The 23,430-nt window shown below is 35.2% G+C and overlaps 1 protein-coding gene across 1 annotated transcript in view; it reads left to right on the top strand.

Annotated features, from left to right (window-relative positions):
- The first annotated feature begins 2,877 nt into the window (after positions 1 to 2,877).
- The window catches only part of OtopLa (Otopetrin-like a), a 349,564-nt gene continuing 329,011 nt past the window's right edge, over positions 2,878 to 23,430 (top strand). The window contains exon 1 of the mRNA XM_069819334.1: positions 2,878 to 3,024. The gene's annotated coding sequence lies outside the window, so the exon portion shown is untranslated. The remainder of the gene's footprint in view (positions 3,025 to 23,430) is intronic.

Below are 23,430 nucleotides of genomic sequence, written 5' to 3'. Positions count from 1 at the left end.
TTGACTTCTTACTAATACATTCTTACTAAATATAATACTTTAGTTATTTTCATTTTAAGTATAATATTATCTTCGTTTATCGTACTCTATACTCAGTTGTCCCCCCCGAACATGAGTTTGACACATAAGGGGTTAGATTTACATTAAACAGAACACATTATTTTTTTAATGTTTTATGTAAATGTTTCTTTTATAGTAATTTTACTATTCTCAGACAATCTATTTCTGTGACTTGTATTTTATAATTATTGTAATTGTGTCGCTTCGTTTTCTTATATTGTAATTTATGTACAATTACAAATAATGTGTTCTGATATTCTAATAATAATAATAATAATAATAATAATAATAATAATAATAATAATAATAATAATAATAATACTATTATTTTGAGAATAAGGTGCTTAGAAAAAAATTTGGGGCTAAGAGGAATGAAGTTACAGGTTCGTTGGGAGGCCGGAGGGGAAAAGACCTTTGGGGAGACCGAGACGTAGATGGGAAGATAATATTAAAACGGATTTGAGGGAGGTGGGACATGATGTAGAGACTGGATTATTCTTGCTCAGGATAGGGACCAATGGCGGGATTATGTGAGAGAGGCAATGAAACTCCGGGTTCCTTTTTTATTTATTTATCTATTTTTTAATTTTTAGTAGGTTATTTTACGACGCTTTATGAACATCTTAGGTTATTTAGCGTTTGAATGAGATGAAGGTGATGATGTCGGTGAAATGAGTCCGGGGTCCAATACCGAAAGTTACCCAGCAACTGGGTTCCTTAAAAGCCAGTAAGTAAGTAAGTAAGTAAGTAAGTAAGTAAGTAAGTAAGTAAGTAAGTAAGTAAGTAAGTAAGTAAGTAAGTAAGTAAGTAAGTAAGTAAGTAAGTAAGTAAGTAAGTAAGTAAGTAAGTAAGTAAGTAAGTAAGTAAGTAAGTAAGTAAGTAAGTAAGTAAGTAAGTAAGTAAGTAAGTAAGTAAGTAAGTAAGGAAGTATTATTATAAAAATTGTTACTAAGTGGGCTACCTTTGTAAAAATAGCATTTCCCTGTATGAGTGTTTATAGATCTAAGAGAAATAGCCTATTACGTTTTTATACCCGACAGATGATGATAATGCAATGTATTCTGACCTACATAATATTTACGTTTGTTCTTCAGGCATATTATGAGCATATTATGAATGAAAAGTTCTCTACCATTTTTTTCCCTTTTCGACTTTGCGCCTAGGTTTACAGAAATAATTATTTTATATACATACACTATTATACTAAAAAAAACTGTAATAGAAAGAGTGGTTGAAGATAGAATAATGTTGAAACTGGCCTTGAAGAGAAAAAGAAATTGCCTGGGTCACTGGCTGAGAAGAAACTGTCTACTGAAGGATGCACTGGAAAGAATGATGAACGGGAGAAAAGTTCGGGGCAGAAGAAGGTATCAGATGATAGATAATCTATACTAATAATAAATCTGTAGCCGAAATTTTTCTGGTAATTTTCGATTTTACAAAAATAATTGGTCCTAACATATATAATTAACCACCTTGAAACCGAAAATCGCATTTTTGACATTTTTGTTTGTATGTCTGTCTGTATATTTGTTACCTTTTCACGCGATAATGGCTGAACCGATTTATATGAAAATTGGAATATAAATTAAATTCGTTGTAACTTAGATTTTAGGCTATATGGCATTCAAAATACTTTATCTGAAAGGGGGGGTTATAAGGGGGCCTGAATTAAATAAATCGAAATTTCTGGCTTATTATTGATTTTTGTGAAAAATGTTACATAACAAACGTTTCTTTAAAAATATTTCCAATAAGTTTTATTCTTTACAGAAGTTTGATAGGACTGATATTTAATGAGATAAATGAGTTTTAAAACTAAAATAACGCCATCTAAGATGGTGCAATGAATAAAGAAAAAATGACTTCGTCTATAAGGGGCCTTGGACATCAACAATTGAAAGCTATTAAACATAGCCTACAGAGAATGTTTCTGTGTTTGTATGAAGTAATATCAGAAGCTAAATTAACCGATTTGTATAATTAATTATTATTTCACCATTGGAAAGTGCAGTTTCTCTATATGAACATAATGCTATAATGTTATTACAGTAACGTCTGAGTAAATCGAGGACAGGTAAGATTAAAATAGCTTCTTATGCACAGAAAATTTGATAGGCTATTTTGTACATTCGTTTTCTGTATTTCTTAAAATAATATTTATGTACACTCATTTTAATCTCAGAGAATTAACAATTATTGATTTAGTGTGCAGTAATAGTACGTTAGCTTAGTAATCCATTATTTTATAATTCAAATTTTAACTATGCTCAATTGAATCATGTTAAAATACATAAAATATATATGCAATAAATGCAATGCAAAAAAATTGGGTAATGAGCGAAGCAGATTATCTTGCGCTGTTGTAAAAGTTGTTCCCTGGATCAAACGTCTTATTTTAATTATGTAATTACTTTATATTTATTTCTAATAGGTGCAGCGGAGCGCACGGGTACGGCTAGTATTAATATATATGGATCATAATATGCGGAGTCTTAGAGAAAGTGGGAAAATAGAGAAGATTAGAGAATGCTGGATTTGCAGTGAAAGACCTATCCATGGGCAGAAAACTATGAATTCATGAAATAAGCAGAAATAATGTAAGCGGAGAAAAAATAAAAATAAATTTATTTTTAATTTCGAATTTTTGGTTAGGCAGGGTCTTACAACTCTGACCTTCCCTGAATACTCTTCTAACCGCTGTTGCTGTCGTCGACATTAGTATACTACTACTCCAGCATCATCACAAAATTATCATCTGCGGTATAGAAAGCAACGCGCTGCATCCCGGCCTCCTTGATACACTTCTACACGAGAGCCAGCGGGCGCAAGGCTGCGGCGGTAAGCGGTCAAGGAAACTAAACAAATGAAAGGCAGTTGTCTCATTGTTAACGTGGCTTCGCTCTGAGTTGAACTGACATCTCCGCAACATGCTCCTGATTCTACAAGATACACGTTCCCGGGGTATGTACAGTTACATCACAAGGGAGGAAGTTCATGTATTTCACATATTTACTGCTTGTGGAGCTTGTTTTTAGCTTGTTTTTTTGTATAGAAGATTATACTTACGAGAACCAAAACAATGTGTCTGGTAAATAACATTGCCAAGTCATTCTTTGTGACTCACTATCGTTTATTTATGTAGCCGATGTCAAAAAAGCATGTCGATTCTGGTCGAATAGCGATTTTAATAACTTCAATTTTCGAGAAAGATGCATGTAACTTGTACAAACATGACCTGAAGGTGGACGGGTATTAATAATGTTGGAGTACGTCAACAATATCAGCGTTTGCGTTATTATTACCTGCATTTATTACTATTATTTTATAACATTTTAATTAGTTATTCATAATTAATGAAATGTTTATTTAACTTAAGTTTTAAATTTTCTTGTTTGATAACATGAATCGAGAATAATATCTTTGAAAGTGTGATTATAATTTCTGGAAATCTTGTAATTTTAGGAAATTACTTCAATAATTTTTGTGATCGACATAAATTAAGATTAATAATAATAATAATAATAATAATAATAATAATAATAATAATAATAATAATAATAATTATTATTATTATTATTATTAATACGAATGTGTTAGCCAACAGCGATTCGCCAATACTGGTCTAGCATAAGGATTACAATAATAACACAACAATATTAGTAACAAAGATAACAATAAAAATAACAATACTTATTGTAGACTTTCTACAATTGCGCAACTTCCAAGTTTATGAATTAAATGGCTCAAATATATTGCTGTACAAGTTGGCAGTTTTAATGCATCTAGATTTCTAGAAAATGGGGAAAGGAATTTAGAACATTTTATTTATTTATTTAAATATTTATTTATTTAACCTGGTAGAGATAAGGCCATCAGGCCTTCTCTTCCCCTGTACCAGGAGATTACAATATTATAATTACACTTAGTATTAAATTTACAAATACAATACAAATCAAAGTACTAAAAGATTAACTGATTAATACAGACTAGACAGTTTATTGTAGAAGTTAAGAGCAGTGAAAGATATTTTTACTTAAGTAAAAATTAAACCTACTCTACGCAGTAAGAAAATGTTTAATGAGTTTGTTTTTGAACACTTAAATTCAGACAGTCTCTGATGTCACTGGGTAGGGTGTTCCACAAGCGCGATAGCGAGATTGTGTATGATGATTAATATTGATGTAGAAGAAAGAGTAATTCTGGAGGACGACCACTTCACAATGTTCGAACTATTTTTTTTTCACGAACGACGATTTTATGCTCGATTTTCGAAAGATAATAAAAAAATCGGAAAAACATAATTTCGACTGTAACTGAACAAAGCCTATCTCAACCTAAACTAATCTAACCCAAGCTAAACTAAGCAAATCTAACCTGACGAAACCTAACATAACATTTCCAGGTTAGCTTAGGTTTGCTTGGTTAATTTAGGTTGTGATAGGCCGAATTTTTTTTATTACCATTCGAAAATCGAGCATAAAATCGTCGTTTATGAAGATAAGTTCGAAAATCGTAGAGTATTACATAATAATAATAATAATAATAATAATAATAATAATAATAATAATAATAATAATAATAAAAAATTGTGACTATCATATTCACAATTATTATAATCAAAATATTTCCTTAATTATTTCGGCGAACATAATTTGACCTCCAAATTCATTTCTAGGAAATCTTGAAGCGATGTTTCTTCTAGAGTAGCTGCTTTCGGTGGAGAATTTGAGTGGTTTCAAATAGGGCAATATATATATATATATATTACAACATTATTATTATTATTATTATTATTATTATTATTATTATTATTATTATTATTATTTACGCCAAGTGTACTTGATCTGTTCCATGTTATTTTCCTTGCCATATTTATTCACGTCTTGGGACGGCCTTCTCCTTCCTGTTGCTCTACATTCAGGAAACGTTTAGATTTTCTTATCAGTATTCTGTAAGCGATAAATTCGTATTTCTTTTCCTGCGTCAGTTTCATTTACTAAGCATTTACTAAGTAGGCCTACATTTTAAATTTTTCTCTTGTTTTATTTCCGAAATCTTTCTAGTAATACATAATATTGTTTTTTTTTTCTTGGTTTCTGTGTTTTTTCTTCCATATCTTATATTCATGCAAAAACATTGACTAAAAAACTAAGACATCATAAAACTTCAGCTGCTTCTTGTGCCCAGTTTAAGTTTGTAAATCATGCCGTTAATGGAATGTAATTAATTTCGAGGAAAAATGACCAGTAAGTTTTGCATCGTACCCACTATTTCATGAATAGAAGACTTTCACGTAACATATATCAACAAAAAACGCTTTTTAGCTTCATTTCCATTCCTAAAGATATCATTTCAAGAGTATCAAATAATTTTTAACAATGCATCTCTCTTGGCCGTGTTTGAACTCTGGAACATCGGATTCAGAGGAGTCGGCCTGAGACATCATCATGTTCGATCCTTAATTGCAACTGCTTTGAAAAAAATGTCTTGGATAGTAAAGGAGGAAGTTTTTTGTCTTGCTACTAATGGCTCCTCTAGACGTATTGACATCATAGCGTATTCCCAGACTACTAAGAAAGAATATATAATTGATCCTACCATAAGGATTGAAACGGGGAGTAGCCAGCCGGAGGATGTCAGTCAAGAAAAGATCAACATTTATCTGCCAACAGTTGATTACTTCAAAGCAAAATACCAGCTTTAAGACATGGAAGTGATTGGTCTTCTTATTGGAACTCGTGGTGTGATTCCCAAGTTCTTTGAAAACTTCAGGAAGACTTTTGAACTACCACAGTGCTGACATCATAACTTCAGTTTTGAAACGGTCTTGCCAAATTCTGAGTCATCATATTCACTCTGTTTAATTTTTTTTCTTCACTTTGTAATTCATATATGTTCATTGTAATTTTCTTTCAACAAAATTTATGTAAACATTTAATATTGTAAAATTCATGTAGGAGAGTATACTGAGTCCTGGGCTACCTCCAATGGAAGGCAGTAAACAATTTATTTATTTTTTGGTATAGCGCTGGCCTTCTGTGCTCGGGGTTGCGAATTCGATTTCGGTCCAGGTCGATGGCATGGTGTGTTTAAATGCGACAGGCTCATGTCAGTAGATTTACTGGCATGTAAAGGAACTCCTACGGGACAAAATTCCGGCACACTAGCGACGCTGATATAACTTAACCCCTGCAGTTGCGAGCGTCGTTAAATAAGCCATAATTTAATTTTTTAATCGGATTAGGAGGCAAGCATAATTACACATTAGAGGGTAACTTATTATCGCTATACTATTATTATTATTATTATTATTATCATTATTACTATTATTATTATTATTATTATTATTATTATTATTATTATTATTATTATTATGTGAACGGGTTACATCAGCTTCTTGTCTATGCGGATGACGTGAATATGTTAGGAGAAAATCCAGAAACGATTAGGGAAAACGCGGAAATTCTAGTTTAAGCAAGTAAAGCGATAGGGTTGGAAGTAAATCCCGAAAAGACTAAGCATATGATTATGTCTCGTGACCAGAATATTATACGAAATGGAAACATAAAAATTGGAGATTTATCCTTTGAAGAGATGGAAAAATTCAAATATCTTGGAGCAACAGTAACAAATATAAATGACACTCGGGAGGAAATTAAACGCAGAATAAATATGGGAAATGCTTCGGTTGAGAAGCTTTTGTCATCTAGTCTGCTGTCAAAAAATCTGAAAGTCAGAATTTATAAAACAGTTATATTACCGGTTGTTCTGTATGGTTGTGAAACTTGGACTCTCACTTTGAGAGAGGAACAGAGATTAAGGATGTTTGAGAATAAGTTTCTTAGGAAAATATTGGGGCTAAGAGGGATGAAGTTACAGGAGAATGGAGAAAGTTACACAACGCAAAGCTGTACGCATTGTATACTTGACCTGACATAATTAGGAACATAAAATCCAGACGTTTGAGATGGGCAGGACATGTAGCACGTGTGGGCGAATCCAGAAATGCATATAGAGTGTTAGTTGGGAGGCCGGAGGGAAAAATACCTTTGGGGAGGCCGAGACGTAGATGGGAAGATATTAAAATGGATTTGAGAGAGGTAGGATATGATGGTAGAGACTGGATTAATCTTGCTCAGGATAGGGACCAATGGCGGGCTTATGTGAGGGCGGCAATGAACCTCCGGGTTCCTTAAAAGCCAGTAAGTATTATTATTATTATTATTATTATTATTATTATTATTATTATTATTTTTATTATTATGTGAAACCTTTCTTGCAGGCTGTCCTAAAATATTCTTGTCTCGAGAAACGAGTATAGATAAAACTTGTTACCTACTTCCAAACTTTGGAGGTCTTCCAAGAGAAGTGTCTTAACATTTCCACCTTAACAGACAATTAGCATGCAAGAAGCGAGGCAAGATATCGTCGCTAGCTAACAAGAGTAACAGAGTCTCGCATAGATACACACATACACTCCTACTTCAACACATAGGACATACAGAGAAAACGTTTTTGCGACAGAGAGAAATCGATTCTTACATTTGAGGAGACCGAATGTCATCTGTCTCTTCTCTGCGATAATGCAGAGAACTTACTAACGCCTCAACGAGTTCTGTGCTCACGGGGCGGAATCAGAATTCAGTAAAAGAGAAAGACGACATCCTGAATTTTTATGCAAAGGTGTCTAAGCTTTAAGAATACTTGTCCCTCAGTTCTGAATTCTGAGTCCAGAAATCTATAAAGACAACGGACTCAAGTTAAATTTTCAGCTAGGACAAACATTTCTCTCTCTCGGATATGATCTCAGTATACGTATGCCGTATTGGATGATATTTATCTCGCGACAAGGAACTAACTCAAATTGTAAATACGTAGTATCGATATAGAATGACCTATAGAGGTATGGGAGAAAAATGACAAGATTATATGGTTTAAGATAGTGCAAGGTTATTGAAATATCGAAACTGGAGACGCAAGATTCAGGAGGCCATGGCCCGATTTTGACTGCAGAGCTATTAATATTATGACAGTGTTGATACACACCCAAGGTAGTAGGGGAAAAAAAACAGAACATATATAGGTACTTAAAGATCTGGTGAGGATGGCGATGAATATGATTCAAGTTTATGAAATCTTTCTTTCAGTGTATAGGCCCAGCTGAAGGTTTAGTTAACTGTCCGAAGACAGATCTATATCTCTCAAGTGATACCAACAAGGCACCACTTATGAGGCAACTAGGCCATGAGATAATGGGGTAGGATGGCCAGTTCCTTTCTCCCTCGATGTCCACACCTGTGGAGTAACGGTCAGCGCATCTGACCGCGAAACCAGGTGGCCCGGGTTCGAATCCCGGTCGGGACAAGTTACCTGGTTGAAGTTTTTTTCCGGGTTTTCTCTCAACCCAATACGAGCAAATGCTGGGTAACTTTCGGTGCTGGACCCCGGACTCATTTCACCGGCATTATCACCTTAATTTCATTCAGACGCTAAATAACCTAGATCTTGATACAGCGTCGTGAAATATCCCAATAAATAAACAGTAAATAAATAATTCTCCCTCCATTGCATACATCGCCGACTAGATACATATTACACTAGTCAGATTTCAGATGCATACAAGTAATTGTTCTTCCTCTGACACATCTTCAAGTGAGATGTACAATAATTGGGTTCAAAAAGAATGGGTCGATAGATGGAAGTTTAAATGTTTTTAAGCCAGGTTCACACGAGTAAACTCATGAAGTTCGAAGACAACGCTGTGATGTTTGTTCCCGTTGGTTTTTTGATAGTGGTCCGTCTACCCGTCTACAATGCAGCAAGCGCTACGAGATGGTGTAGCTTTAGGGGTAAGGTTTCTGATTTCGGAACCAGAGGTTGTAAGTTCGGTTCCCTTAGGTCTGATTTTTTCTTAATCTACGTAGTACCTATCACTCGTATGATATCGCAAGACAACAAAATCACTCATATAGGTATAATGTAGAGAAAGGTAGAATATTTGCATTAAAAAAAACTAGTTCTTCTTGTTCAGGGATTAGGCTAAACCCTGTTCCGGTCTCACATCTGCCCATCGATTTCTGGGTCGTCCTATTGATCGGCGTTCTCTTGGTAGGTAGTTCTAATTTGTTTAGAGATGCGATTAGATGCCATCCGTTCTAAATGAAATTTCCTGTTTTCTCTGTAATGCTTTATTTTTATACATAATATTATAGATTATATTTCCAAGTTATTCCTAATGTTTGACCAATCTTAGGAAACGCATTTCAGCAGTTAATATTTTGCTGAAGTCTATATTTCTCATGGTCCATGTCTAACTACCATATAGTAAGACAGTGTGTGCCATGATGGCATAAAGTCTTACAGTAGCTTTGTGTCTATCCTAGTTTTTATTTCAACGTTCTTCGGATTGCATAAAAAATTGTAATTTTGCGCATTTCTGATTTAGATCGTGATCTATTTCATAACTGGCGTCACTTACTTACAAATGGCTTTTAAGGAACCCGAAGGTTCATTGCCGCCCTCACATAAGCCCGCCATCGGTCCCTATCCTCTGCAAGGTCAATCCAGTCTCTATCATCATATCCCACCTCCCTCAAATCCATTTTAATATTATCCTCCCATCTACGTCTCGGCCTTCCCAAAGGTCTTTTTCCCTCCGGCCTGCCAACTAACACTTTATATGCATTTCGGGATTCGTTCATACGTGCTACATGCCCTGCCCATCTCAAACGTCTGGATTTAATGTTTTTAATTATGTCGGGTGAAGAATACAATGCGTGCAGTTCTGCGTTGTGTAACTTTCCCATTCTCCTGTAACTTCATCCCTCTTAGCTCCAAGTATGTTCCTAAGAATCTTATTCTCAAACACCCTTAATCTCTGTTCCTCTCTCAAAGTGGAAGTCCAAGTTTCACAACCGTACAGAACAGCCGATAATATAACTGTTTTATAAATTCTAACTTTAAGATTTTTTGACAACAGACTAGATGACAAAAGATTCTCAACCGAATAATAACACGCATCTCCCATGTTTATTCTGCGTTTAATTTCCTTCTGAGTGTCATTTACATTTGTTACTGTCGCTTAAGATATTTGCATTTTTCCACCTCTTCGAAGGATAAATCTCCAATTTTTATGTTTCCATTTCGTACAATATTCTGGTCACGAGACATAATCATATACTTTGTCTTTTCAGGATATACTTCCAAACCTATCTCTTTACTTGCTTCAAGTAAAATTTCCGTGTTTTCCCTAATCGTTTCTGGATTTTCTCCTAACATATTCACGTCACTGGCGTCACAACTAAGATATTTAAAATGTGATCATTTTATTTTCAATACAGAATTTTGTTCTAACCGGAAACACACCGTGGAACGCCATTCCTGAGTTGAGGTCTGTGCTTTTTTGTAATGTCCATCCAGAAGAGAGCTAGATGTTTACTTCCTGTTCTAGAACCCCTGTCCATCGGATTTGAGGCCGCGAGCCATAGCGAATTGGACCTGCTGCTTGATAAAAGAGTAAACACGTACTTACGAGCAAATCAATATTTGAAACCATTGAGAAAACTTAAACGGTGAAATGCAAGGATAATTGACACTAGATTAGATTAGTTCCGCCTGTCGTTTTACACGATTGCTACATTAACAATGAGGCAGGCTGTTAGCAAGCCATGGACCACTCCGGTCTATGTCCCTCCCGTAATTCAGTGTTAAATTACCTTTGAAGTTTATATAATGGTCTAAAATAAACAAGGATATGTTAACTATGCTTTTAACCTCTATACAATTTTCTAGATGTTGGGAAGACTCCCAGGTACTTTCACTGTGTTGATTTTGCCCTTGCTGATAATTAGACACGAGTTATGAAAGTGTTACAGCCTCACATTAAGGCCCACGTGTAAACGTACTCTGCGCTCCGTGTTGGTTATAGTGTTGGCTTCATAATTCTGTCTGCGAAGTAATGTTTTCATTAGGAGTTTTCATATTTACGCTGAAGCGTTTAATACACTGTGCAACGCACATCTACAGGATGAAGCCACGTGTCTTTCAAGAGGGGATGTTAATGCCCGAAGAAAAACATTCTTACTTAATAGGGAGGTTACCAGTCCACACATGTCAGGTTTGTCTGTCTTACGAGTTTCCACTTCGAGGTCAGAGGTCGATAAAAATTTCGACACCGCAACCACACAAAAATGACTATACCCGTATCAGACCTATGGGGAATTATATACAAGCGACTGCGGTTCCCAATATGAGGTACGCGTACCTCCAGAGGTAGCGTCGTCATTAAAGTGTTGCACTGCAAGTCTGGAGGTGGCGGGTTCGATTACCAGTGCAATGATGGATTTTCTCCAATGATCTAATCCAGGGGTCGTCAGCACAGAGCACGCTGGGGCTAGTCTCTCTTACCCGCGGAAGACGCAGTGCACTAGGGTGCACTCCGTAGCTGCTCGCGGGTATGCTCTCTATCTCTCCCTGTTGCACGACGGTGCACACGGGACGGCACCGCGTACCCTTTGCACATTTCAGAGAGTGCTGACGACCACTGATCTAATCTTTCCCACCGCACTATGACCTTGGGCATTCACTCTGCATCTAACAGAAATAAATGCCAGGTTATTTCCTCTGGGGGAGGATAAAGATGCCAGTTAGCACTGACATCCTTGCTGCCATTAATGCCGATCGTCTAGAAGTGTGGGAGCCTTAAACTAAGGGGCTTCATGACCTGTAATATGCGTAACTTTAAAACAGGTAAGCAGGCAGACAGAAACCATGAGAAAAACAATGACAAATTGAACATAATGAATAACAATAGTTACGAATTAAACAATTTCAAAGACAGATTTATGCATTTTTGGCAGTAAATCGAGGTGTTAGTACTTTTGTTTTACAGACAATATAGAAAATAACAAACAGAAAGAAGCCATATAAAAATAACGACATAAAATTTCACGTTCCGTTTGAAGTTTGTGCACCACTGTTTTCTTAATCCAACAGGCTGCTTATTCCTCCTAGCATACCTAGCGCTTAATGCCCGCGCACGACGTCAAGGTCAGAAAAATGCGCTTGCTTTGACATCACTGGTCTACAAGTTACAGACCTCACACAAACAGGAAGACAGCGAAAATTAATTCTGGATATCATTACAGTGACATACTAGGCGTACTCCTACAGTTGCGAAAATGAAAGGGGTGTACTGCATTAAAATTAGACCTAAACGACTGTAGCGTTTTGAAACCCCTATATGGACGTAATTTTAAAATTGCATTCAATTAATTATATCGGATGCCTCAAAATTCCCACTTATGTTGTAGAAGAATGTAATTTATAATTCCTACACGAATACCAAGATATTATAAATAAGGAGCGGTTTCCGATGTAATTAAATATGTTTCTTGCGTGTGATAAAACACAATTAACAAAGTTAAAAATTCCGAATGTCAAGTTTCAAGTTTAAAACCCGAATTTTATTTCACATAAAAACACATATTTTCACAAAAAAATTATGTAAATACATATTTTCAGGAAATCTATTATAAACACATAAATCTTGGAGTTTTTTACTTAAATAATTTTTTTACAAGAACTTTTAAATATTTTGAAACTAAATCAATTATAGCACTCAGAAATACGTTATCTTTTTAAGAATTCTTGGTTGCTTCATGTTTCTATGGGCTGTGATCCATTTTTGTGATAGTATCGCCTCAAGTTCTGAGAACTGCTAGGCTGCATATCAGTGTTATTATATGAGAATAAATTAACATTGACAATGAGGAGAGATTTTGCAACACATAATTAGGAATGTTTATTGTTGCTGAAGATGATTTCATTCCGCGCTTTGTTTGCGAAACACAACGGATAAGAGCTCGGATATAAACATTATTTAATTTAAACAAATCTCTCGCCTCTCGCTCATGCCTATGAAGTGAGGATATACATCTTGTTGTGATTCCCCGTTATCGGACCATAAGCATAATTAGCGTAGACATTGTGGCGTCGCTATAGGTAGCTTTTCTCCGACATTGTCAGTCAGTAGCTAGAAACATTTTTTTTACGTTTAGACGTGTGTATAGTAGCCTCTTAAGATGCCTAAAATCAAATCGAGTTTAAGATCGCGTCTACAGCAATATGTAGATGAATTTAAAAACATTTTTACTACCGACGGAAAAGTGTTATTTTGCCAACCATGTGGTAAATCAGTAAGTGCAGATCAGAGCTCTCAGGTAACCCAACATTTGTCTGGAAACAAGCACATTGCCGCTGCTTCACGTGTGCATTCACGGCAAAACAGTGGATATAAAAAAATGTGTAAAGTTGCTCAAGTATTGGAGGGTGTGCCTGTAGGTGAAATTGACGGTGTAGGTGTTTGTGACATTCCTCTCTTTAAATATGCACGTCTGACGTCTTGTGATGTGGAAAGATCGTTTTCACAGTATAAGTCGTTGTTCAGAGATAATGGGCATGCATTTGTGATGGAGAATTTGGAAATGACCTTTGTTGTTCACTGCAATTCTCGGACAACTACTAGCAACTGATACTCAAGTGTGATTGGTGAGTACCTAGTAACATTTTTTTTTTTTCAAGCTAAGTAAGGTATTTTTGTCATATTTAAAAAAAAATATATATTTTTTTAATTTTTAGCAAATATTTTCGTACTTTTTAGCACATAAAAATAAATATAGGGGAGAGCTGCGTAATTTGTACCGTTGCCTAAATTGTACCACCGTCTTGAAAATTAGTTCCTTGATAAGTGTTGTCATCTACGTCAAACATTGTGAACGACATCTACAAATATGCCATTTTATGAGAGACGAAGCCTGTGGGTTGTGTTGTGCAGACGTGAAGTGAAAAAACTTGTTTTAGGTAGTTTCAATCTAGTTTTTGCGCTACTTGGCTACAACAATTACTTCCGAAAGGTAAGTGGAAGTCCACAATGCTTTATATTATTTAAAACTACATTTATATATTATAATTCTCATTAAGTTACTGAGTTCTGTTAGAAACCGTTAAGCAGCTATAATTTAACAAGGAAAATATGGCGAGGTTGCGTATTTTGTACCGGCTTCAATTTCCTATAATGTACCGGTACAATATAGGAACTTTCATTACAAATGTTTGAAGTTATAGTGACGTATGAATAAAAACATACCTAATTTAAATCAGAAATTATAATTTATTAACTTCTAATCATTTCAGTATGAATATAATGTTGTAATTTTTATTTTTAGGAAATAAAACACATTCAATTCTGAATTTAAAATAGTCATGTCAGACGTTCATTACTAATAATAAGAATTACTGTGACATAAAAGTAGCAGAAATACACTAAATTATGCATTTAGAATTTAATCGAATAATTTCCACATTTCATGTTCTGGTGTTTTTAAGTTTCTTCCTTTGTAACAAATTATAAATGCATTTTACATTAATTCCAGAATGGCATAGAAGCTTCAATACGGGACATGGTTACATATATATATATATATATATATATATATATATATATATATATATATATATATATATATGCATATATGAATGGCGATCACAGAATAAAATGAATGTGCCCAAATGTACAATGTGCCTAAGCCTACAATACTAAAACATGCTAAAAACAAAAAGAAAGGCCAGTAGTGCTGTTGCTTGATGGACACACCATCCACAGCAAGAACGTAGATCCCCTCATGTATGTGGTACAATTTAGGAACTCAATTTTACAATTTAGGAAACCAGTTGCCTAATTTGTACTCATTGCAGACATTTAGAAAACTGAACGTAATGACTTTATGTTAACTTGAAGTAAACTTTTCTTTTCAGGAAAATCCCCCCAACATACTAGAAATTAAAATGTCGCTATTGAAATAATTCAAACTTTGTCAGTTAAAATTAGAAAAAATAAAATGTGTAAAATGGTACAAATTAGGCAACTCTCCCCTATTTAAATTTTTAGGACATAAAAATTCGCTCCCTAATTATAAAATTAAATTAGTATTAAATGATATGGGTTGAGGTGATCAGCATCTGTAGGGCGTAGAAAGGACGACAAATTGGGAAATCATGAAGGTAACACAGATCAATGATTGATATTAAAATAATTATACCACAGCTAACTGGACCGCAATGCTTCGGGCAGAATGCTGTCACAAATATGTAAATGTATTTTATCTACAGCAGCGATTCAGAGGATGAAGCGCGTGGAAATGTTAATGGAAGGCTTTCGTAGAGTACTGCGTTATAAAGAACCAGTCATACATTCTCTTTACTTTTGTTATGGCATACCTACTTTAATGAAGCAAATGAAAAAAAAAATGTATTAAAAAAGAGCTGTTATAATCCTTTTCATTTCGTCGCTATTTATATCAATTGTTATACAACTTCCCTTGTTCTGTCGAATTCGTTCTTTTGTTTCAATCTGTTCTCCCCCTCCATGCCTATTTTCGTCCCTAGCTACCCTCCCTCTCTTTCCGTCTCACGCTGTTTCTGTATGCACCTTCAATTGTCTATATTACGCAATTACATCGGTTTGAAATAAAACTTTCACAGACAGTATCGTATTTCCTTATGCAAGTGTTTTCATTGTTTTCTCAGATGACGATTCTCACCTGTGTTCTTTAGTCTGTTATTTAAAGCTGCTGTATCATCTACTAGGTTATTTAGCGTCGAAGGAATTTGTGATAGCGAGATGGTATTTTGTGAGCTGAAGCATAGATTACCTGACATTATGCTTACAGTTGGGGAAAATTTCGAAAAAAAAAATCAACCAAGTAATCAGCCCAAGCGAGAATCGAACCCACACTCGAGAGAAGCTTCAGATCAGCAGGCAAACGCGCTATCGCGTGAGGCTGATCACTGAAGTTACTAATAGTTTTAGAGGTAATAGATTCCTGGCCTCCACGATCACCAGATTTCACCCATTACACTTGTTTCTGTGGGTGGCACTTAAAAATAGTTGGTATATTTGACTCCTGTGGATAATTAAGGATTCTGCAAGGTTATCAGACAATAAGAACTACATATGCCAGGAATTTGGGAACATGTTCGGATCTCGATGGCAGGAAGTGATGCTGCCTGTATTCAAGCAGGAGTTCGACATTTTGAACAGTTAATCGAAGTAAATAATGTAAACAGAATGCATTAAAATAACTGCAGCAGACACGTACTGGAGTCGCTGTGATCATAGTTGTAGCCCTATTACTCAGAATTCAAGCATTTTCAGACGCGTGTTGATATAAACATTTTTTCTCCTTTTTTTAATGTAATTTTATTATTTTAGCTCTCAGATAAGTTGAATCAGTATTTAATAGAATTTATTATGTAGTTACATCTAACCTTCGCCTCATCTTAACAAGTTTCAATTTTTCATTGCACCCACTTCAATAAAAGTATAATAATAATGATAATGATGATAACAAAGAAAATGGATTTAGACAATTCTGCTGTTACACTATTAGGTTAACCAAAAATGTGTTTAAAAATAGGCTTAAGGACTTTACTAATAGACGGTAGTATATTATACATACTATTTAAAGGGTGTAATTGATATTTTGTTATTTGAAGTGTTTTATCAGTGAAGAAGTGTGTTGTGTAAGTGAAGTGTGTTTTTATATCAGTGAAGTTCTATAGTTTATAGTGGCAGTGCAAAGTATTTGAACAGTGAAATGTTTTTGAAGTGTTAGTGAAATCGGGATAGAATCAGTGAAATGTGTCGTAGTACCAGCACCTGATATGAATTTACAATTCATGGAATCCATAAGGAGGGCAAACTTGGTAATTTGTCTTGTGTAATTATTTTATTTTCTTATTAAGTTTGTACTTAATTATGAAATAAACTTATTGGAAGAACACAAGATACAGCATTTTCAAAAATGTATCTTATCACAATGTTCTACAACGTAGAAATATGTACGTTTATAGTGAAGGGAAACTACTATTTATGGGAACCCCTGTTTAAAAATAGATATTGAATAATGATTTGCGTTTCATGTTGTATATGAATATTTATTTGATGGAAAATAATAAGACTTCTATTTGTATGTATACGTCATTATTATTAATATATCCATGAAATCATTATTGATGCATTTATTAAGAGTTCTCACGGCAGAAGATGCACGGATTGATAATAAGAAGCAGGTTGGTTTACGTGTTCACAAAACGTGCTTCTTATTATCAATAGGTTGGTTTCCGCCTCAACATATTCTGACCCCACTATAGCCAATTGGCTTGTCGTCAGCACGACATCTCATCCTGCTCTAGGTTTTTCCGTGGTTTCTCTTGAACAATAAGGCAAATGTCGGGATGAGCCCTAAAAGAAATGGGCCACGGACAACTTCCCTTCCCCCTATCCTTCTCTTCTACTATCACAAAGAACTTGCTAATTTCCTAGATAACAACCCTGTATTATGAAAATAGGGGAAAATAAATATATTTTAAGTTCACAGGGCTAACGGCTTCGAAGCTGGGTACCTGGTTCTAATGAAGTGCACTGGTAGCAATCTAAAACATGGGGGCAAGAGATAGTTACTCTGCCTGCCATTAAAATTCACTTCAACTCAATCCCCAAGGTAAAAAAAAAGTGTTCACAAAAGCCTAAAACAAAATGCTTCGGCTCCGGTTGCGGTTTCCGCAAGTTGATCAAGTTTACCAAACCTCTATCTATATAAAATCAAAACACCCCGGCCTGATGAGGACAGATAAGGCCCCAAAACAGGCAGTATCCGTGCAACAGGGATACCAGCGAATAGGGATTATAAAGAATGGACACAGCGAATTTTCCTGTGTTTTGTTTCTCTGTGCGCCAGCGTATAGTTCCACTTTCAAGCGCTGGAGGTTAGTGTAATCGAGCATACGCTAAGATAATAATTGAGAATAGATTTGAGGCACAGGATCCAACATCGCCTATCTTATTGCATAATCCAGTAACGCTTTGCTTCAAATATATTCAAGTTAACAACTTTTCCTTATTTCTCAGTGACAAACTAGTTCTAATAATAATATTTTATCTTTCAGATATCATAAATTATATTATAAAATTAAGTATCGAATTCGTTTAATGTTTGTATATAATATAATATAGGTATATGCTTTTACTTCTCGTAAGAGTTTAGTTTTTCCATTTTCAGCGATATCAAATCATTACATACTTTAATTGTTGTTGGGGTCAACGTCTCAACTCTCATTATAAAGGAACTCTAGAGTCTAGACATTACAGTTAATGACGGATTTATTATTTTATGGATCCAATTTATTTTATTTGAGTACATAATTACCTAGATGTATTAATTATATGTGTTATATTTCCGCTGTGTCGACTGCTAGCTGGTGTGATGTCAGCGCCAACTCTAGGGAGAAAGCAGAATTTCACGCTTTAGCTGGTTTGAAGGTAATTGAAATCAGTCCGGCTACATCAAAGGTACCGACGCGAAGTGTCCATTCTTTATAATCCCTATTCGCTGGGGATAATATGACAGAACCATCACCAGACGTGTTCACAAATTTGTTTTACTTATGGGTTTTTATAGTGATGGAGAATATTACAATATATTGCAAACTTAATTTCGATAAACGATAATTCGCAGGAAATATATTGATATGTCGAACGATTATCGATATATCGCTATTCCGTAACCAAATTGCATTTTCAGGCGTACATTTACTGTATTACAATAAAATAACTTAAATTTTAATATTCCTTTTTACCATCGAAATTAACATCATAACAGTCAAAATCAAAAATGTAAAATTGTAATAATAAACAATACATTTTCAATATCATATGATGTAGGACCTAACCTAAATCAAGATTATGTTGGAGGCAAGGGAGCTTAAATGATATAGTGGGAAAGAGTTAAGTGAACTCTACATGGTTTAGTATTTCATATTGGAACACGATTCAATTATTCTAATGTTATATAGGATTCAATCCAGGACACAGATATACTGCTCTTTTCTACCTAACAACGTAATCATTTTTAAATGTAAGTAAACAGAACTTGCAATTATTTTTAAATGTAAGTAAACCGTTCTTAGAATATTACAAGTTTTAACAAACTTCACAGTTGACTTGATACAATCCTTCTCTAGTAAGTTCCTATTGCAAGTTATTGTTACACTCAAACATCTTTAGCTTATTAATTGTAATCGCCATTCTGTAATACCGGGTGTTCATTTCAAAGTGTGTCATGATGTCACTGTTGTGAGTCAGCGATTTGAAGCGAGTTTCAGATTTTATGTCAGAGAAGTTGCCTATTATTCAAGGCGTTCAATCTCAATTTGAGAACGTGTACGGTATAACTTGAACGTCGTAGCAACAAATGGCGGTCCATAAAGTCTGTGTGCTACCATAACCTCTTTCGAACTGTGTTATGCGCGGGCAAGTCGTATGCAGGGTATTTGTTATCATCGGTTGCGTACGGCAACATTCCACAATACAAATCAAATGTTCCGTGTCCATATTGACCGTCGAGGTTTAATGTCAATAAATACGTAAGTAATCGTCTTAACCCTCTCCCCATATTCCGACAGTAAGAAAAAAAATCACCCCAGTACGTGTTTCCAAACAGTTCACATTCCTGCCACTACCGGCGTTACCGCACTCTTCAGAATGAACGCCGTACTTGCCAGGCAACTTCTCTGGCACATAGGTAATACGCCTCTGCGGAAGTGTAGGAAGACTGAATTGTCTAGGCTCATCGGCTAGCCACATGACGGCTTACAGCGAGCCATGAACACGCAGTAGATAGATGCCAATGCAATTACATTTTCATACGATCGAACCCACGGACTTCTGGAGAAAGAACTAAGGAAGAGACTGGTGAAGTGCTTTGTGTGGAGTGTAGCATTGTATGGGGCAGAAACATGGGCATTACTACAAAATGAAGAGAAGCGAATAGAAGCATTTAGAATGTGGATATGGAGAAGAGTGGAGCGTGTGAAATGGACAGAGTAAGAAACGAAGCTGTGTTGGAAAGAGTGGGTGAAGAAAGAATGATGCTGAAACTGATCCGGAAGAGGAAAATAAATTGGCTGGGTCACTGGCTGAGAAGAAACTGCTTATTGAAAGATGCATTAGAAGGAATGGAGAACGGGAGAAGAGTTTGGGGCAGAAGAAGATATCAGATGTTAGATGGCATTAAGATATAGGCCTATTGATCATATGAGGAGACAAAGAAGAAGGCAGAAAATAGGAAAGACTGGAGAGTGCTGGGTTTGCAGTGAAAGACCTGCCCTTGGGCAGAACACTATGAGTGAATGAATGTTTCAATATCAAATACTGACCCATATAGGCCTAGAGTTCACTTAACACTTTCCCTTTGTATCATTTAAGCTCATCTTACCTCCACCAAAATTTTTATTTAGGTTAGGAACTACATAATAATTATGGTATTGGCCATGTATTGTTTATCGTTGCAATTTTACATTTAATCTTTTGACTGTTATGTTAATTTCAATGCTAGTAAGGAATAGGCTATTAAAATTGAAGTAATTTTATTGTAATAAATGTTCACCTTCAAATGTAATTGCATTGGAAGCTATTAATTTGCTAACGGAGTAGCGATATATCGATAATCGTTTCGATATACCGATACATTTTCTGCGATATATATCGTTTATCGAAATTATGTTTGCAATATATTGCAATATCAATATATCGGTATTTAAATTATTTCTCCCATCTCTAGTTGTAGTTCCAGTGCAGTGAGTGAGTTGTCTGCGAAATGAGTGTAGTGTTGAAAGATACTTGTGCAGTATGAACATATCATACTCGTGGGTTTTAGTTCGAACTTAGGGTTAAGATACAAATTAGAAATAGCCTACTTTAAATGTTATTTTAACTGATCGTGCTTCATTTAATTTAGGATGCTCCAGGTATTATTATTATTATTATTATTATTATTATTATTATTATTATTATTATTATTATTAATTTATTATTAATTGTATTTTTTATTAATTGTGTTTATTATTAATTGTCATTATTGAGTGTAATTAGTTATCACTGCCACCGGGTATATACCGATTTGCAGCATACATACATACATACATACATACATACATGTGCTAAAAAGCATAAATGTTCATCTCCCCTCTTGCTTAAAAAAGTCCCTTGTGCAGACACTTGTATTTCCCTATTTCGACTATGCGGACATTTTACTGACTGACCTCTCCAGCGACATCAAAATGAAACTTCAACGTGCTCATAATTTGTGCGTACGTTTTGTAAGCAATGTTCGTAAATATGATCATATTACCCCATCCCTGGAAGCAATAGGTTGGCTTAAACTAGATAAGAAAAGAAATTTACATTCACTTCTCTTTCTCTTCGAAATCTTGAACTCTTCTATTCCTTCGTACCTGTCGTCTCGCTTCACTTACCTTTCTTCCCACCATAATCTGAACACACGCTCTCGTCATGAAACAATACTAACAATACCATCCCATCGCACCTCCTCATACTCATCTTCTTTCACAATAGCCCTGCCAAGACTCTGGAATTCGCTACCTGCTAGCATCAGGGACTGTCGAAATAAAATTGAATTCAAACGAAAACTTACTAGGCACTTGGTCAGTAATTGATTACTTGTAAATAGTTTCTTTAATCTATCACAAAATGTTTCAATATTCAGTAATTTCATCGCTATACAATTTTGTTATTCTAGATTTAATTTGTAATTCAGTAAATATAAAATATTCTTTATTTCTCTATGATAAATTATCTAGCTTTAATTATTCAGGTAATCTTTTCGTACTTTGATTTTATTGTAATTGTAATTGTAAATTTAATACTAATTGTAATGTTATTTCTGATTGTAATTGTAAATTTAATACTAATTGTAATTTTATTGTTCATATTGTAGTTGGAATCTCCTGGTAGAGGGGCAGAGAAGGCCTAACGGCCTTATCTCTACCAGGTTAAATAAATAAATACTAAATACATACATACATACATACATACATACATACATACATACATACATACATACATACATACATACATACATAAAAGGGATTAAGCGATGGAAAAAGTTTGAGAAACATTACAATAGATCAATGTTAAAGTCAATTAACTAAGTTACGTATATTAAATGATGTCTGCTGGCTGACTATGGCCTATAATGAGGCGGTGAAGGTGGTGTAGAATCTTCAAACGGTGTTGAATGTACTGCACAGTAGAGCCCCCTCATTATCACACGTTTGTTGTTACTCATGTCTAAGTGCATGAAGAGCGTGTGCAATATATCTGCTGCTGTTATAAGTACAGTATTAATAGCAAGGTTAGCACATCAGTTACCTTAAGAAGTTTTGTAATTTCATTTGCTAACTCGGGATACTTTGATATCTTGTTGTGTATGTGCATGTATTTAAAATGTTTGAGGTTTTTACATCTATTTGAAACGCTCTTCTTTTTAACCTTTTTCAAAAATATACAGGGACATCATTTTGTTTTTACTTCAATTTTTAGTGTATCTGAGTTTTTGAATGTAAAGGGTGCGTCAGAAAGAACGGATGGATTTCACAGGGCAAGAAAATTGTAAGGATTCATCAAATCAAAAATGTATTGTTGTCAACAGATTCACCAATACATGCAGTTTATTTACGGTATACAACATCGTCCATATGATGTCCTTGGCTTTCGATACAGGCATCGAGGCGTTTTCTGAAGTTCGCCGTAACTTTCACAGTCATAGTTGGTGGGATTGCCGCAATTTCTTCACGAATCGCAGTCTTCAGTTCGTCCAGTGTATGTGGTTACTTACGCCTTCAAGTGGTCCCAAAGAAAGATCTTATCGTAACCTCGACAATCTCAGTGCAATAGCATGTTTGCGGGCTGATGGTTGAGGTGGCAGGACAACCTACTGTCGTCTCCACATTTGCAGGAGTACACGCGCTCCGTGTTCGTCCAGGTGATTTCTTCTTTAATGTTGAACCTGTGGTACGAAATGAAGCCGCCCGAGTTGGAATCCTAGCGTGACGTCCGATGTCGAAATGAGTCCTGAGTGACGATCACAGACTCTTTATTTTTCAAAAATGTCTCTGCGATGAAAGCACGTTGTACACCAGACCAACACCATGTTCTCAACTGAAACTGCATTCTCTCGCTGACCCAACAGTCGTTGTCCCCCTCACTCTATCCCTCCCCTCGCTGCGTATTGATAGTTTGAAATCCATCCGTTCTTTCTGACGCACCTGTACTTCATTCCCACACCTTTTACTAATGCAGTTCCAACTGTCCTTCACACAGAACCAAGACCACATATAGTAAACAGTACTGAGTTAGTGAGTATAGTACATTCCAGAAATATGTTCGCGTTTTCCAGTGAAGAAAGAGCTTTCAATATTGAATCATATTTTCACATAGGTACTGTCATC

This window comes from Periplaneta americana, chromosome 2 (genome assembly GCF_040183065.1).
Source record: "Periplaneta americana isolate PAMFEO1 chromosome 2, P.americana_PAMFEO1_priV1, whole genome shotgun sequence".
NCBI classification, from domain to species: domain Eukaryota; kingdom Metazoa; phylum Arthropoda; class Insecta; order Blattodea; family Blattidae; genus Periplaneta; species Periplaneta americana.
Note: the sequence above shows the minus strand (reverse complement) of the source record. Positions and strands in the feature narration are given on the sequence as shown.